A 15,343-nucleotide genomic window follows, 5' to 3' on the forward strand; every position below is an offset into this window, starting at 1 on the left:
AAACAGCAGGGCCAGTTATTTCTTTTTCACAATGGCATGGCCCCCAATTCCAAATGTCTACTCAAAGTACTTAGTTTGAACCTAGAAAATTAAAAACTGAAAATAAAAGGCGACAGTTATATTACTGTATTGCTTTCCCATAAACACTAGTCAAAACATAGTGCTTGTACTCACTCCATCTCATTCCACCTGAATGCAAAGCAGTCTTGCAAAGGCAGAATTACAACAGTAAATAATAGGACCAGTCATTTAATTTACAAACACCCTCCCCCCATCATAACCTACCTAAAGTAGGTGGTTTAGCCTTTCCAGCATTAGTAATAATGTTTTTATTAATCTATTGATGCATGCAAATAGAGTTTGCATTCCATCGTATTTCATCCGAATACACATTAGTCCTGAAAAGCCAGAATTATTACACCAAAGCTACAATGCCAAACATTTCATCCAGAAACAGCTATTGTATCAATCGCTGACCTAAATGATCTGCTTTGACTCTGCCAGGATTCAAACGAAAATAGCAACGGTTGCATTAATTTACTTTGCTGCACAGAAACAGTAGTCATACGCTTGTATGACAGCTGACATAAACCAGATACACATTAATCTTACAAAGCTACAATTACAATAGTAAACAGCGTCAGTCAACTAATTTCATTCAGAAACACCTCCTTACCTAAAAGTAGCTATTTTTATCGTCAGAATTAAAGTATAAATAATAGTAACAATTGGGTTGCATACTTGCATTACTTTCATTTTGTTGACAAACACATTAGTCACAGCTTGTGTGTGCTAGCCAACTACACATTTCATTTATTTTACTTTTCACTTCCAGCTGATATTACTTTGCTCTCCTCCCTAGGCCAATTTAAGACTAGACTCAAACAACAGCTGGCACTAAACTGGCTTTGCCACTGCAAGAAGCCTGGCTAACTCTCATCAAGAATGTAAAAAATCTATTAATCAGATTACTGTTGAATTTACCCCTGACTGTCACCAGGGAGTAGCTCTAACCTGTTGAACTTACCTATTCATGTTTGCTTATGTATTCCTTGTCTATACCATATTTGTAGTATGTTTTCATTGTTTTATTGTATCTGCTTACCTTGGAGCTTTTCTCCCCGGGCCTCCACTGAAACTGGACATGAATCCAGTCGGACTATCCCGGTCAACAAATGTAAAATAAATAAAATAAAATAAAAATGTTTTGTTTACCTGGGTTTCTATAACTGGATTTGGTAAAAAAGAAAAAAAAAGGTTGTTGGGGAGAAAAGCTCCATCATATTACAATCATTTTTAAACAGACATTCAGCATATACATGAACAGATTTGAAATAACATAGATTAAGAATTACTCATGCACTTGCTAATTATTTTGCATTCATCTGAAAGTACAGACAGGAAACTTCTAAATCCAGAATTACAGCAGCAAACAGCAGGACCACCTGTTTCATTCACACATAACCCCAATCCCCATTGCCTACCCCACCCACAGTATGTGATTTGATCTTGTGCGGTTAAAAAACAAACAAAAAGAAAACAACACTGTTGTTAATGCAAGTATTTTTTTAACATAAATAATACTCAGAGTTTAAAGATTGTGGTCAATCTTATTTCACTCAAATGCACATTCCTCTTACAAAGCAAGCCAGAACTAAAACAGTAAAGGCCAGTCATTCCATTTGGACATAGGCATTGCCCCTATCCCAAATCCCAAATGCCTACCCCGAGAATCTGTTTTGAGCCTACACGGTTTAAAATAATGAAAGTAGAAGACCATGGTTACATTACTGCATTTTTTTCATATCACATAGCCAAGAAATTGCACGTGATCTTACTTCAGTTCACCCATACACACTTTACTCATGAAAGAGTAGAGTTTGTTTCGACAACAAAACATTGACAAGCCATCCGAATGTATCTTGACTGGCTCTACAAAAAGATATTAGGTTAAAAAAAACATGTCAACCACAAACAGCCCCTAGAATATACTGCATACTTTGTATCTGTTTGACCCCTGCCAAAATATTAATTATATTAGAAAAAAAATTATATATATATATATATATATATATATATATATATATATATATATATATATATATCAGCCTACAAAGTACATTGTGTCTCTAGTATCTGGTTAACCTTACCAGGATATTATATTAAAAAAAAAAACAGAAAGTCATCAAGAACCCCCAAAAAATATATACCACCTATTAATATCTGGCTGACCCTGTCAGGGTATTATATTAAAAAAGAAAGTCATCAATAGTCCCCAAAACACATTGCCTCTCTAGTATTTGGTTAAACCTGCCAGAGTACTATATACAAAAAAATAAATAAATAAATAAAAAAGAAAGTCATCTACAGCCCCTAAAATACACAGACCACTTAGCTAATATCTGGTTGACACTGCCAAGGTATTATTAGAAAAGCATCACAGCTATCTCGCAAAACAGCCAGCTCAATGATAACTTCATCCATGAAGGTACTGCTACTGCCTAAGCTGCCTAAGACTTCTACTATCTGGTTGACCCTGCCAGCCTCCAGGCCCAGAATGTCAAAAAGAAAATTTATAATCCACTCCAGCACCAGCACCATTTAAAAATATCTGGTTAACCCTGCCAGGAAAAAATGCAGAAAGTATCTAGTTGACCCTGCCTGGAAAAAAAAAGTTTCATCTTAGGGCTACAAAAGTGTTTTTCTTTTTTTTTCTTCTTCTTGGAGGGGGGTTAATTTTAAAATAGCCTCCCTTAGCTTTTTAGACACTATTCTGAAAATTATATTCGGACTCAACTCATGTGTCTTAATTGCTGTCTCAATAAATCCAGGTTCTCCAAAGTTAAAACGTGGGAAGGGAAAGCAAGAGTAAGATGTCTAATCAGGATCCGCATCACAAACGCAGATTATGTGACAGGCTGCTGACCCTAACAGTCGTCGACATCTAATTTCCTTCGGTTAAAACCGCAATGACTTCTGCGTATCTTCATTGATGCTTGTTGACATCCCAGTCCAGACTGTCTTAAAAACAGTCTGGCGAATAAAAGACAAACATTTTCTGTTCTTTTTTTGTTTTAGGCAATCAGAACTTCTGAAAAAAAACCACTCACTTCTTATCCTTGGCTCCTCCCACAAGTTTGTGGCTCCTTTGAGTTGCTGCTAGTGTAAAAAATATTTATTTGTTATTACCTTTCTGGGAAAGTTGTGAGTGTGTGTGTGTGTGTGTGTGTGTGTGTGTGTGTGTGTGTGTGTGTGTGTGTGTGTGTGTGTGTGTGCAGCCCAGCAGTCCAGTACCATGAGCCGCCCCTGCTATGACCATATATGCATGCACTTTACTGACAACTGTTAGCTTGCTAACATAACTGTGGAGCTCCCCATATCCACTATGAATCCCTTTTAATCAGTTCAATAATAGGATAAAATCAAAATGAAAATCTTTATAAGAACTTGTGCAACATTTCAGTTTTATAAGCAGCTTACAAAGCATAATTACTTATTAAGGGTGCATCACTCTATTCTTTACTTTGCTCATGTCAGACTTAATTCCATTCTTTGATAGTGCCCAAAATACTGAATCTCTGTTTCCCATTTTTTATAAGCTTATACTCTGCCTGCACGGTAGCCTGAGCCAGGACCTCTAGACATTTCTTGTGTGTTTCTTTGTCTGACCCAAAGATTAGGATACCATTCATTACAACAATAACACTTTCAGGGTAATTCAAATGACTGTTCATCTTCATGGGGATATTTTAGAATATGAGGTAATCCTCAAAGAGATGTATTTATTTATTTCACATTTGTTTACCAGCAAGGTCTGACTGGTTGATAGCCCATTTTCAGTGGAGGCCCAGGGAGAAAATCTCCAGTGACAAATAGTATATACCATACTTAACATAAAATACTTACATACTTAGCATACTAAACAAAAGGACATTAAGTATGTATCATAATTGTGACATTTTTAGCACAATCACTTATATGTACATTAGATAAAGAACCTAAAGATAAAGAACAACAATTTCACATAATATTTTTAAAGGGGACATTATATAAAGATGGTGGACAAGGCAATGACACAGAAAAGATAGTCATTATATAGGAAGGTGAGTGGTGTAAAGGTGTGCTTTTTTAAACACTTATATAACAGGGCAGAGAGAAGAGGAAGGAATTTACAGAAGATAGGGAAAGTGGAGGGAGATAAATGATAAAGAAAGCAAAGGTGTGAGATAGGTCTATAGAGAAAGCACGAGGAAAAGGAAAGTTGTGACAATTAAGGTGTTGAGGAGTAAGTGGTCAAGAGGTGAGAGAGAAAAAGTTTAATTTATTCGAGGGAAAGTAGAGAGAAAAGTTAAAAGTTAGGTGAAGAGAGAGCAGAGAAGGTAGGGTTTGCTAAGTAGAGTGAGTTATAAGATAAAGAATGCTTTATGCACTGCAGGAGGAAAAAGGATAAATAGATTATAGCTGTGTTATGGTGGGTGGGGAGAGGAGATAAGTGATAAGAATTGGAGAGGTCTGTTATGAGTGCCAGTAATGTGGGTCACTGGCTGTAATTGGGCAAGAGGTGGAAGGATATTAGGCATACATGGCCGACAGACAGGAGGAATGGGATAAGGCTGAACTAGAGCATGGTCAAAGCCATGTGTTATTTAGGTGATTTTTTAGTATTTTTTTGTAATATGTGAGGTTATCTACAGTTATTATAGTTTAAGGGATAATGTTCCATTTTCTGGAGACATAGAGTAGAGAGTGTGACCAGCACTATTGTTAGATTTGGAGATTTGCAGTAAATATTTATTGGAGGACCTGAGGACCTATATGGTTGGAAAAGGTTTTGGAGTGCTGGACATTTATATTGGTTGGTGTAAAAGTCTACGGGCAGAGATAAGTTGGGTATAGGTTAAGTAGTGGGAATAATTCTAACCAGCTAATTTTCTGTAGTGCAGAGCAGTGATTGGTTCTGTGTGGAGAATTTGTTGTAAATTTGGCTATTTTGTTGTAACAAGCATCTAGTTTTACTATGTCTATTTTTTTAGGTTGATAAAAATTGGGGAGGCATAGAGCAGGGTGGAGAGTAGATGGGTTCTGGCAATTGACTACCTTGCAGTGTTGGTGGGGTATGGGTTGATTCTATGTAATGTTCCTAGCTTTATGTGTGTCATTTTGATAATCTTTGCCGGATGTATGTCAAATCTCCATTTATTATCAATTAGTACAACAAGCAGTTTTGTTTGACATATTGCGGCAAATATGGTATTGTTTGAGGAATTGATTTGAAATGAGGATGAGCATTCTAATCATTTATTGGGTCTGAAGAGCATTAGTTTAATTTTGTTTGGGTTAAAAATTTGTTGAGAATTTAAGAGCCAGGATTCCACGGCTGAAAACGACACTTGTGTCATTTCTTCAAGTTGGGGAAGACTGGATGCAGTGCAGATGAATGCAGTGTCATCTGTGTATTGAATTACAGAGACAAGGTGGGTGGTGGTATGGAATTTATTGGTAAAAATACAGAAAAGTAAAGGACCTAAATATAGCCCTTGGATACTCCCATGGTTACCTGGAGGAAGGTGGAAAGATCTTGATGCCAGTTTGTCGATAGCCAGTTTGGTAGCTATGGAACCATAAAAGAGGTGAGTGGCTATGGAAGCATAAAAGATGAGTGACTAAGTTTTAAGGTGGATAGTTCATTAAGGAGTTTCTGGTGGGAGATGGTGTCAAAAGCTTGGGAGAGATCTTGGAAGATGGACAATACTATTTTACCTTCATTTCTGTATTGGCTGATTGTGATTGTAAAACTCAGAAGGGCAGTTGTGGTACTATGATTGGGATGGAATCTGTGCTGTGTATTTGATAGGATGTTGTTAGATAAGAGATAGTTCATGAATTGGGAGTGAATGCATGTTTCTAGTATTTTAGCTAGGGGAGATAAGATAGCAATTGGTCTATAGTTGGGGAGTTCAATAGAGTTCCTTCCTTTATGTATTGGGATGATACAGTATATGATATTTTCCAGATTTTGGGAATGTAGTGTTCTGTGATAGAGAGGTTAATCAGAATGGCAGTTGGATAGGAGATGGTGCTAGATGCTAGCTTAAGGTATTCTGCAGGTAAGTTGTCAGCTTGTAGGTTGTAGGTTTAAATTTATTCAGTAATTTTTTATGGTATTAGTTTGAATGGGTTTGAAGGAGAAATTATCTGTGGCTTCATGGGATGTTATAGGGATAGTAACAGGAACATTCTTGTTGATTTGGTAAGAGATAGTACATAATTAATGAAATATGTGTTGAACTGTGTAATTATACTTTATGTTTTGCTTGTAGTTGTTGGGGTAGTTGTGGTAGTTTGGCCAGGCTGGAGGAGTTGCTTTAAAGTGGACCTGAATTTTTGAGGGTTATTTTGGTGTTTTTGTTGAATTTCATTATAGTATGTTTTATTTTTTCTTTTCTTTTTTATTTTTTTATTTATTTATTTTTGCCATGTTTGATCTGGGCTTTGGCTTTGCTTCTCAGTCGTTCGTAGTTTTCCTGATTTACTTGAGTTTTGTTGGTATGGCATCGTGCCCATGCTTTATCTCTAAGTTTTAGTAGTTGTCTGGTATCTTTAGTTAGCCAGGGGACATAATTTGATTTTACTTTTAGGGTTCTGCATGGTGCCATTTTATTTAATATGTCTAGGAAAGTGGTATTAAAGTATTCCATGGAATTATCTAAAGCTTATGTTCTAAGAGGAGACCAGTTACAGAATTGCATGGTAGAGAGATGAAGGAATGGGTATTAAAGTCTTTTTTGTTATGAATTTGTTGGTAGGTAATATTTCTAGGGAGGGTAAGGCATTGCCTAATGTTGGGAGGTGGTCACTGAAGCTATCTGGGAAGCAGCCTGAGTGATAAGCATATGTGGGTTTGTTAAAATGCATTCAAGAACTGACTACCTTTTGGTGGTTTTGTCAGTTCTGGTTGCAGTTTGTATTACTTGGGTGAAACGATGCAGGTTTATGAAGTCAGAGGGGTTTTCTGAGGTACAAGCAGACCAATCAGTGTTAAGGTTACCCATTATGATGGTTTCCTGAGAAAATGTTAGGGATGCCCAGTGGAGAAATTCCTCTATTATAGAGAGGTTATTGCCAAGAGGAATATACATTGCTATAATGATTAGGTATTTGTTAGAGTTTAACTTGAGTTTAGTAAATAATATCTCAGCATTGTTGAATTTTGGGGTGGTTGGGTGTAGACTTTGCAATTTAAGATTATTTTTATGAATGACAACTGTTCTACTTCCACATTTGTTTATTCTATCAAGTCTGTGTACGCTATATAAAATGATGCAAGCAAAACCTTTCCGACTACGATGAAGAAAGTAATGCATTTTATGTGGAAGGCAAAAATGGTATCTTCCAAACTGTACTGGATGCATACAGTATGGAGAACACCTTTGCCTCAAACAGTGTGCGTCCCAAACCTTTTAATGTGGGAAGAATAAACCTAGAGCTCTCCTATTTCATAATTCTGTTGACTTACTTTAAATTTATGCAGGCTGCCACTCCACTATATTTTCTCAATTACCAGGAGCATGGGAGTTATCCATTCAGTGGAATTTGTGACCTTTTGTATGATTAAAAAAAGACGGCATTGATTTGAATTATTCTTTTACTTTTGATAAAATGAATAGATAAACCTGAGCCCATCACAGTGCTGAGGAAATAAAACAAAGTACATCAAGCCTAAATTCAGTTTTAAAAGGCGCACAGTTCAAGAATTATGTGTTTCCGTGTATCTTCATGCTGATGTCATTAGATATAGTAGTTATAGCCATCTTAAACACATTGATGATCTGCTGAGAAAGTCATACAAAGTCTCTTCAAAATTACATCAATCAAAAACTTGTATTTCTATTCATTTCCCTAACTTTGGGAATTTACCTTTGTACATGAGTTTGCAACTTGGGCTACTTGCCTTTATTTCATTTCCATCTGAAAACACTATGGAATACTTTGAGATATACGACATGTTTTCACTGTTATGTCTGACCCCAGTATGGCTATTTTAAGTTTTATTGGTGTGCCATTGAGTAGCTTTACATGACACGTGCTCATGATTAGACATTTGGGTGAGTGACACTGATAATAAGGCATTTTCCATGTCTTCCTAAGTCTCAGGTGCCTATTCCTTTACCAGGTCTGCTTTGCATGCAGCTGCAAAATGTCATATAGTTAAATTTCTGGCAGCATTTATAACATGTTCCCAGTCGCTATGTATGTGATTATACCTTGTACAGTTACCCCCAGTCACTATGTATGTGATTATACCTTGTACAGTTACCCCCAGTCACTATGTATGTGATTATACCTTGTAGTTACCCCCAGTCACTATGTATGTGATTATACCTTGTACAGTTACCCCAGTCACTATGTATGTGATTATACCTTGTACAGTTACCCCCAGTCACTATGTATGTGATTATACCTTGTACAGTTACCCCCAGTCACTATGTATGTGATTATACCTTGTACAGTTACCCCCAGTCACTATGTATGTGATTATACCTTGTACAGTTACCCCAGTCACTATGTATGTGATTATACCTTGTACAGTTACCCCCAGTCACTATGTATGTGATTATACCTTGTACAGTTACCCCCAGTCACTATGTATGTGATTATACCTTGTACAGTTACCCCCAGTCACTATGTATGTGATTATACCTTGTACAGTTACCTCCAGTCACTATGTATGTGATTATACCTTGTACAGTTATCCCCAGTCACTATGTATGTGATTATACCTTGTACAGTTACCCCCAGTCACTATGTATGTGATTATACCTTGCAATGTTACCCTGCTGTCCTTATTATTTTTGTCCTACACTTGTTTGCTGTGTTTTTATCATTTTTTGCTATGTCTGAAAATGCTTTTTGTTTGCTATCATTTATGTCTTCATCAGCCCTTATTTCTGCATTGTTTGTTTTAATTTAGTCAGACAGTCATACACTTAGTACCAATTTCTCCAGTATCAGGTCGGGCCCTATTTGCAGCTTCTGAGTAATACAATGCTTATAGTTGTTATTTTCTTTTATCTTCTTGTCTTTTCTGTTTCCCAAATATCAGTACTGAGAAAGGTCATCATTTTTTTTTCACAAATGTCTCTACAATTCCTCCTCCTTTTTGAACTTTTCTGTGGAAGTGATAAGCATGTTGACAGATCAAACTCTACTTTTGCATAACTGCACCATCATAGTTAAGGATCTGCCCATAACCAAAATTGAAAGCGGTGAAAACTGATTCTATACCTCTTCCCCTGGCAAGGCTTTCTGTTACCTTCTGACATAATAATAAGGTTTGCATTAATTTCCAATACAGAGGTCATCATAGTGATTCTGTACAATGGCTAAAGTCTTAACTATAAAATTACGACCTTGAGGGTCTCCTAAAACCTGAGCATATTATTACGCAGAGTTGAAAGTGTGGAAAGAATGTATATTAAACAAATTGTGAGTTTATCTTAAAGACATTTACTGGACTAAATAGTACAAAAGAAGCCTGGTCTCTCTATCTATTGGAGGACTGTCAAATGCATCTTTTTCTTTCATCTGGAAATCAAGACTAATAGGACATGAGTAGCCTACCCAATATCTAAATGTAACAAAATCCCTTGAAATAGGCTGGCAGCTAAGATAAAGAGTACATAGTTTGGCAGCATTTAGTCTGTATTAGAAAACTGCTGTAGCACTCAGTGGCCTATAACATTGACAAGGAAGAAAATACTTGACAGATTTGAGTAGGTTTGACGTTTCCATATGGTAGAAGTTTTATGGGAACATCACATAAAAACTGAAGAATATTTTAACTTACCTTCATCCTTCTTATTAAAGACTCAAGAATCAAGATAAATAAGAAAAAATAATGAACAGCTTTGACTATTCCTATACCAAAAATGAAAGGAAGTTGAAAGAGTATGGCTAGTTCTCATATTGGCAGTGGGAACAGTATATTAAACGTTTATATAGTTAGTAAATAAAATGGGAAATCTGTAACTCTGAGCCAATAACAACAATTCCTAGCTAATTCAATGAAATGCTTTTTTCAACTTGAGGGATATAAATGGTCAGTTGTCCTGTACACACAGTAAATTATGACTCTGTATAGACAGGGTCAGTTAACTGGAGTTGTGCTGCATTTGGCGTCCTTTGCCAGAGGTCCAGAGTGTCTCTGCTTGAATCCAAGCCATTCAAAGCTAAGAACAAGAATTTAAGCTTATTTTGAGTTTGATCTGCACTTTTACATCTGCATTCTATTGTTTTACAGCATTAATTTCCACTTTTTTGACAGTTTTTACTGTTTGTCCCTGCTTGTTACCTGCACTTGTTTTGCACTGAAATATTGCTTAGTTAGCATAGACTAGATCCAGACTTACTTGATCTAGCCTGCTTTTCATACACTTGAACTCATATCCAGCCATCTTACATTAGGAAGGGCTCCCCTACACCCTTGTGGCAGAAGAGTGTGGATATAGCCTTGTCTAAGTTGGGATTGCTGGAGGAAGGATCATTTTGTGACTTCCTATTGGCAGTCTAGTTTAAAACTGTTTAATTTCAACTGTATATAAGCCTTGCCTTTATCAGTAGCTGTGCATCATGCAACAGGGGTTAGCAGTGCCTTGTACAGAAGCAAACCTCTAGAAATACTTTTTCTCTCTAGACTCCAGTCAGTGAAACCCTTTCAGGCATCTTTGCTGCTCTTTGAGCAACTCAGCTGCACACACCTGCACTGTAAGCAACTCAGCTGAGCACTGAGCAGCTTCGCCCACTTTTCATCCCTGATCTTCTATAGAATTAAGTCCCCTTGTTAATCCCAGAGCAATAGCTGATCTAATTTACCCTCTCACAAACTAGTACTTAGGAATTACCTGCTAGTATGGACAGTCAGTTCCCTAATATTTCTCCAACAAGCCTAATTGGCATGGACATCCTGAGGTAATGTAGCAATTGTCTCATGTAAACTGACAACCACCTACTCCTAAAGCAAACAAATGCAGTATGTGAGAGATCCAACTATAATATGAAACTTGAATCAGTCCTCTGACATACAATAAACAAGACATCACACAGGTTGTCAGCACATATACCTCTCCTCTTACACAAGATAAAGTCAAGACACATAAACTCTTATACACGGAGGTACTCACCAAGAGCCTACCAAAAGACCAGAGACCTCCCAACCACAAACAACCCACACATATTGGTACATGGACAGAATCCACCATTACACGTAACACATGCATATCAGTGTAAGCAATTAAGCCCCTAAGGCAAAACACCTCAAAACCAAATGTCCTGGTCTTAGGTGACTCAGTAGTAAGACACACAGATGTCCCCCTCACCAGGTTGGACAAGGAAAAGGTCACAGTCAGTTGCATGTCAGGTGCCAGGATTCATCAAGTCATGCATGCACTCAAGTCACTCAGCAGCAATTACTGTTATGACTCTGTCATAGTACATGTTGGAGTGAATGACTTGAGATATACCTCTCTGGACTATATGAAGGGAGACATGATAGAACTTTCAGATTATGTGTTCCAGGCAGGTATATCCCTAGCCCTAAGCAACATTCTACCTTCACCTAGACAAAAAAATGATTGATTTCAACAGTTGGCTTAGCTTCTGGTGTCACTCCAAGGAGATTCAGTATCTGTCATCCTGGGAAGATATGGTTGACAGACCATGATGCTTTGCCAGAGATGGCCTTCACCTGTCTCCTCAAGGCTTTTGGAGACTGTCAAAGATGCTTGCCTCCCCATAGTTAGGGCCTTTTTTAGGCTATGTCAAAACAACAAAACTTCTGATGTAAAAAATTCCACTAGAGACAAACTGAAGGTCATGCTGCTAAATGCTAGGAGCTTAAACAGTAAACTGCACTCCCTGGAAGCACTCCACTCCTTGGAAGATGCTGACATCTGTCCAGTCACTGAGACTTTGTTCAAGGCTGCAGAGATCACCCTGCCCATACAAAGATACAATGCCTTTTACGTAATCAGATCTAAAAACAAAGGTGAAAGAACTGAAGGTGGAGTTATATCCATTTTCATTAAATGCAAATACACCTCAAGACTGTTGAAACAGGACAACTCTCTTGAGCTACTCTGGGTCCAAATAGCTATAGGTGAAATACCGTACCACATCATTGCTAGCTACAAGTCCCACACTATGAACCAGGAGAAACACGCCACCTACCTGCACTTGCTAGAGTCACTCAATAAATAGCCAAACAGCTTGGTCATGGGAGACTTCAACTACCCATCCATCGATTGGGTGACTCACAGATGCACAAAAACGATTGCTCTGAGGTTCCTGGACTTTGTTAATTCAAATGCTCTGAAACAGTTAGTCTGCATCCCCACAAGGGGCTCATATGCCCTAGACCTAGTACTCACCAACATGGGGGGGTGACTGCACTACCCCCAGTCTGTTGCCCTCCCTGGTTAAGTCAGTCCATAAAGCTATCTAGTTTGAAGTAAAGATCATAACTGATGACCCCACAGGAGCAAAAAAACTGAAAAATTTCTCCTAAACAAACTATAGCTTTCTAAGTGATGGTATAAAAGGCTTCAAAGCCCCTGCTAACATAGCTAACAATGACTCATATGCAGGGTAGTACACAAACACCCTATATAGCCACTTAAACAAATGTACTGACTCAGCTGTACCTGACAGGGCTAAAGAGGTTCTCTTCAATAAACAAGCCACCCTGTTAGACAGCAAGTATAAATAAGTTATATAACAAAAGAAAGAAACTGATGTCTAATACCAAGAGGGAACTTACCCAGCAAAGGAAGATTACCCTCCACAGCTTAAACAAGCAAATCAGTAACCTTATAAAGTCTTCTAAAGATAGTTATGAGACTAAATTGGCGTCCCTAGCTAAAGACAATCATAAAGTATTCTTTAGCTACATCTGAAACTTAAAAGGGAATGCTCAGCTGTGTGCTGAACTTATAGTGAAGAGCACCACTCATGTTGAACCTGGAAGAAATTGCCAACCTGCTAGCTGCAGATTTAGCAATAAGTACACCCCCTGTCTCCACCAGCCATACCCCATAGCATTCCTGACATCATTCTTCTACCAAGTATCTCCAAAGAGAAAGTCTTACAAGTGCTCTCCAAGGCCAAATATCTGGCTTCTATGGGACCAGATAACATCACAGGCTGCTTACTAAACAGTCTAAAACAAGACCTAGCAGAACTACTTAGCATTCTCTTTAACCACAGCCTGAGCATTGTGTTTTTTACCAGTGGAGTGGAGAACGGCAATTGTAATCCCCTTGCTCAAAGGGGATCCATGAACTGACCCTGGGAACTATAGAGCCATTAGCTTGATCAGACTTATCTGCAAGGCCATGGAAAGAATCATCATGGACCTTACCAAACAGGACATAGGCAACCTCCAAACTCTCGATGACCCAGTGTGGTTTTGTCAAGGGAAGATCTTGTTTATTAAACCTGGTGGATTTCCTTTGAAAATGTCATCAAAGCCCTGGATGAAGGGAAAGCAATATATACCAACTATCTTGATTTAGCCAAGGTGTTTGACACAATTCCCCACTCAGAGATCATTGACAAACTCTCCCAGCTGGAGATTAACCCATATGTCACTAGATGGGTAGCTAACTGGCTCACTGACAGAATGCACACTGTCAAAGTTGGAGAGTCCACTTCCACCAGCAGACCAGTTACCAGTCTTCTACCAAAAGGATCTGTACTGGGCCCTCTTCTGTTTGGAATCTATTTCTCTGAAGTCCAGGCAAAAGTATATGGCCTGTGGCTTAAAAGGTTTGCAGATGACTGAGTCTCCCAATTATGTCAACGTACTACAGAAGGGACTGACACAGACAAATGATTGGTCCAAATCCATCAACTAAAACTAAACACAAAAAAATGCCTTATTATCCCCTTTGGCAAAGAAGTAGCCCCTGCTAATTACAATACAGATAGCACCCCTCTAAGCTCAAACCCAGTGGTGCGAGACTTGTGAATACAGGTTGATAACAATCTAAACTTCAATCACCATGTGCCCATAGTAGTCAGGAAAGCCTTCTACACTGCACATCTCATAAATAAGGGCATCGCATCCAAGACCAAGGAGGTCATAACTCTACTGTACTCGACCCTTATCAGACCACTAATTGAGCACAATGCCTCCTTCTATATGTACTTCATCAGACACCTGCAGCAGCTGGAGAGACCACAGAGGTTTCTAACAAAGAGAATTCTGGGCCTCAAAACATGACCTAGATGGAAATATTGAAAGCCCTGTCACTGCATCATGTATCATATAGGCTGTTGAGAGGTGACCTCTGCCTGGCCTACAGGGCAGTCTCTGACCCTACCCTAATGGAAATGCTGCGCATCCATAAGTCATATGGGACAAGAGCCACTCACTCCAGGGATCTCAACATAGCCTGTGACATTAACAGATCATGTGGGAGAGACAGATATGTCTCCCAGAGATTGCTGCTCCCCTGGAATAACCTCCCACTTCATTTGAAGCAGAGCTTCTCAATGACCCTATTTAAACATAACCTTGATAATTGGATGGGTAACCGTAAATTCACCCCAAGGGTGGCACCTATGCCCTTCATGAGCAGGGACAATCATGCTGATCATAGAGTTACTCTGCAAACAATGACCATCTAACTATGGTCAATTAGGGTACATGGGTTTCTACATGCCTAGACTCGTAAAGGCCCTAGGGCCATTAGACTAAATACCTGTTATGAACCTACGAACCTGTTCAGAAAGGCTGTGGAATTTGACAAGGCCATAGTATATTGAATCTGACAAAGCCATCCAACAATGGGGTTAGAAGGGAAAGATTCATATTATATCAAATATTCTAGACTTAATGTTGGTCAATGAGCTTGACACAATATGATGAATGGAAAACAGACCTTTTTGAGGTTTGAAAATTACCATGATAGAGACACTTAAAACTGAAAGAGGCCAAGACTGAGGTTGCCAAGATTATTAAAAACTGTAAAGAAGGAGACACATATATAGTTAATATATATTTTTTCTTTTTGGCAAGGGACAGCATTTAGACTTTATGCTTTATCAGATGTCATATGTTTAATTGTAGAGGTACCTTGTGTGTTAATGCTTATATTAAATTGTCCATACCTATGGCATTTTCAGTCTTGCCCTAGTTGTTAGGGTCATGTCTAAAAGGGTCTGAGAAGGACCAGTTTTCCTAATCAGCTTAATACATTAATAATTTCTTTGACAGATATTGAAGAACTGAAAAAATGTGCTTTGAATTAAGTTAGAATTGAGAACATACGCATCATACTGTGTG

The sequence above is a fragment of the Protopterus annectens genome, chromosome 1.part1, assembly GCF_019279795.1.
Source record: "Protopterus annectens isolate FY-2018-M chromosome 1.part1, PAN1.0, whole genome shotgun sequence".
In the NCBI taxonomy this organism is placed as follows: Eukaryota; Metazoa; Chordata; order Ceratodontiformes; family Protopteridae; genus Protopterus; species Protopterus annectens.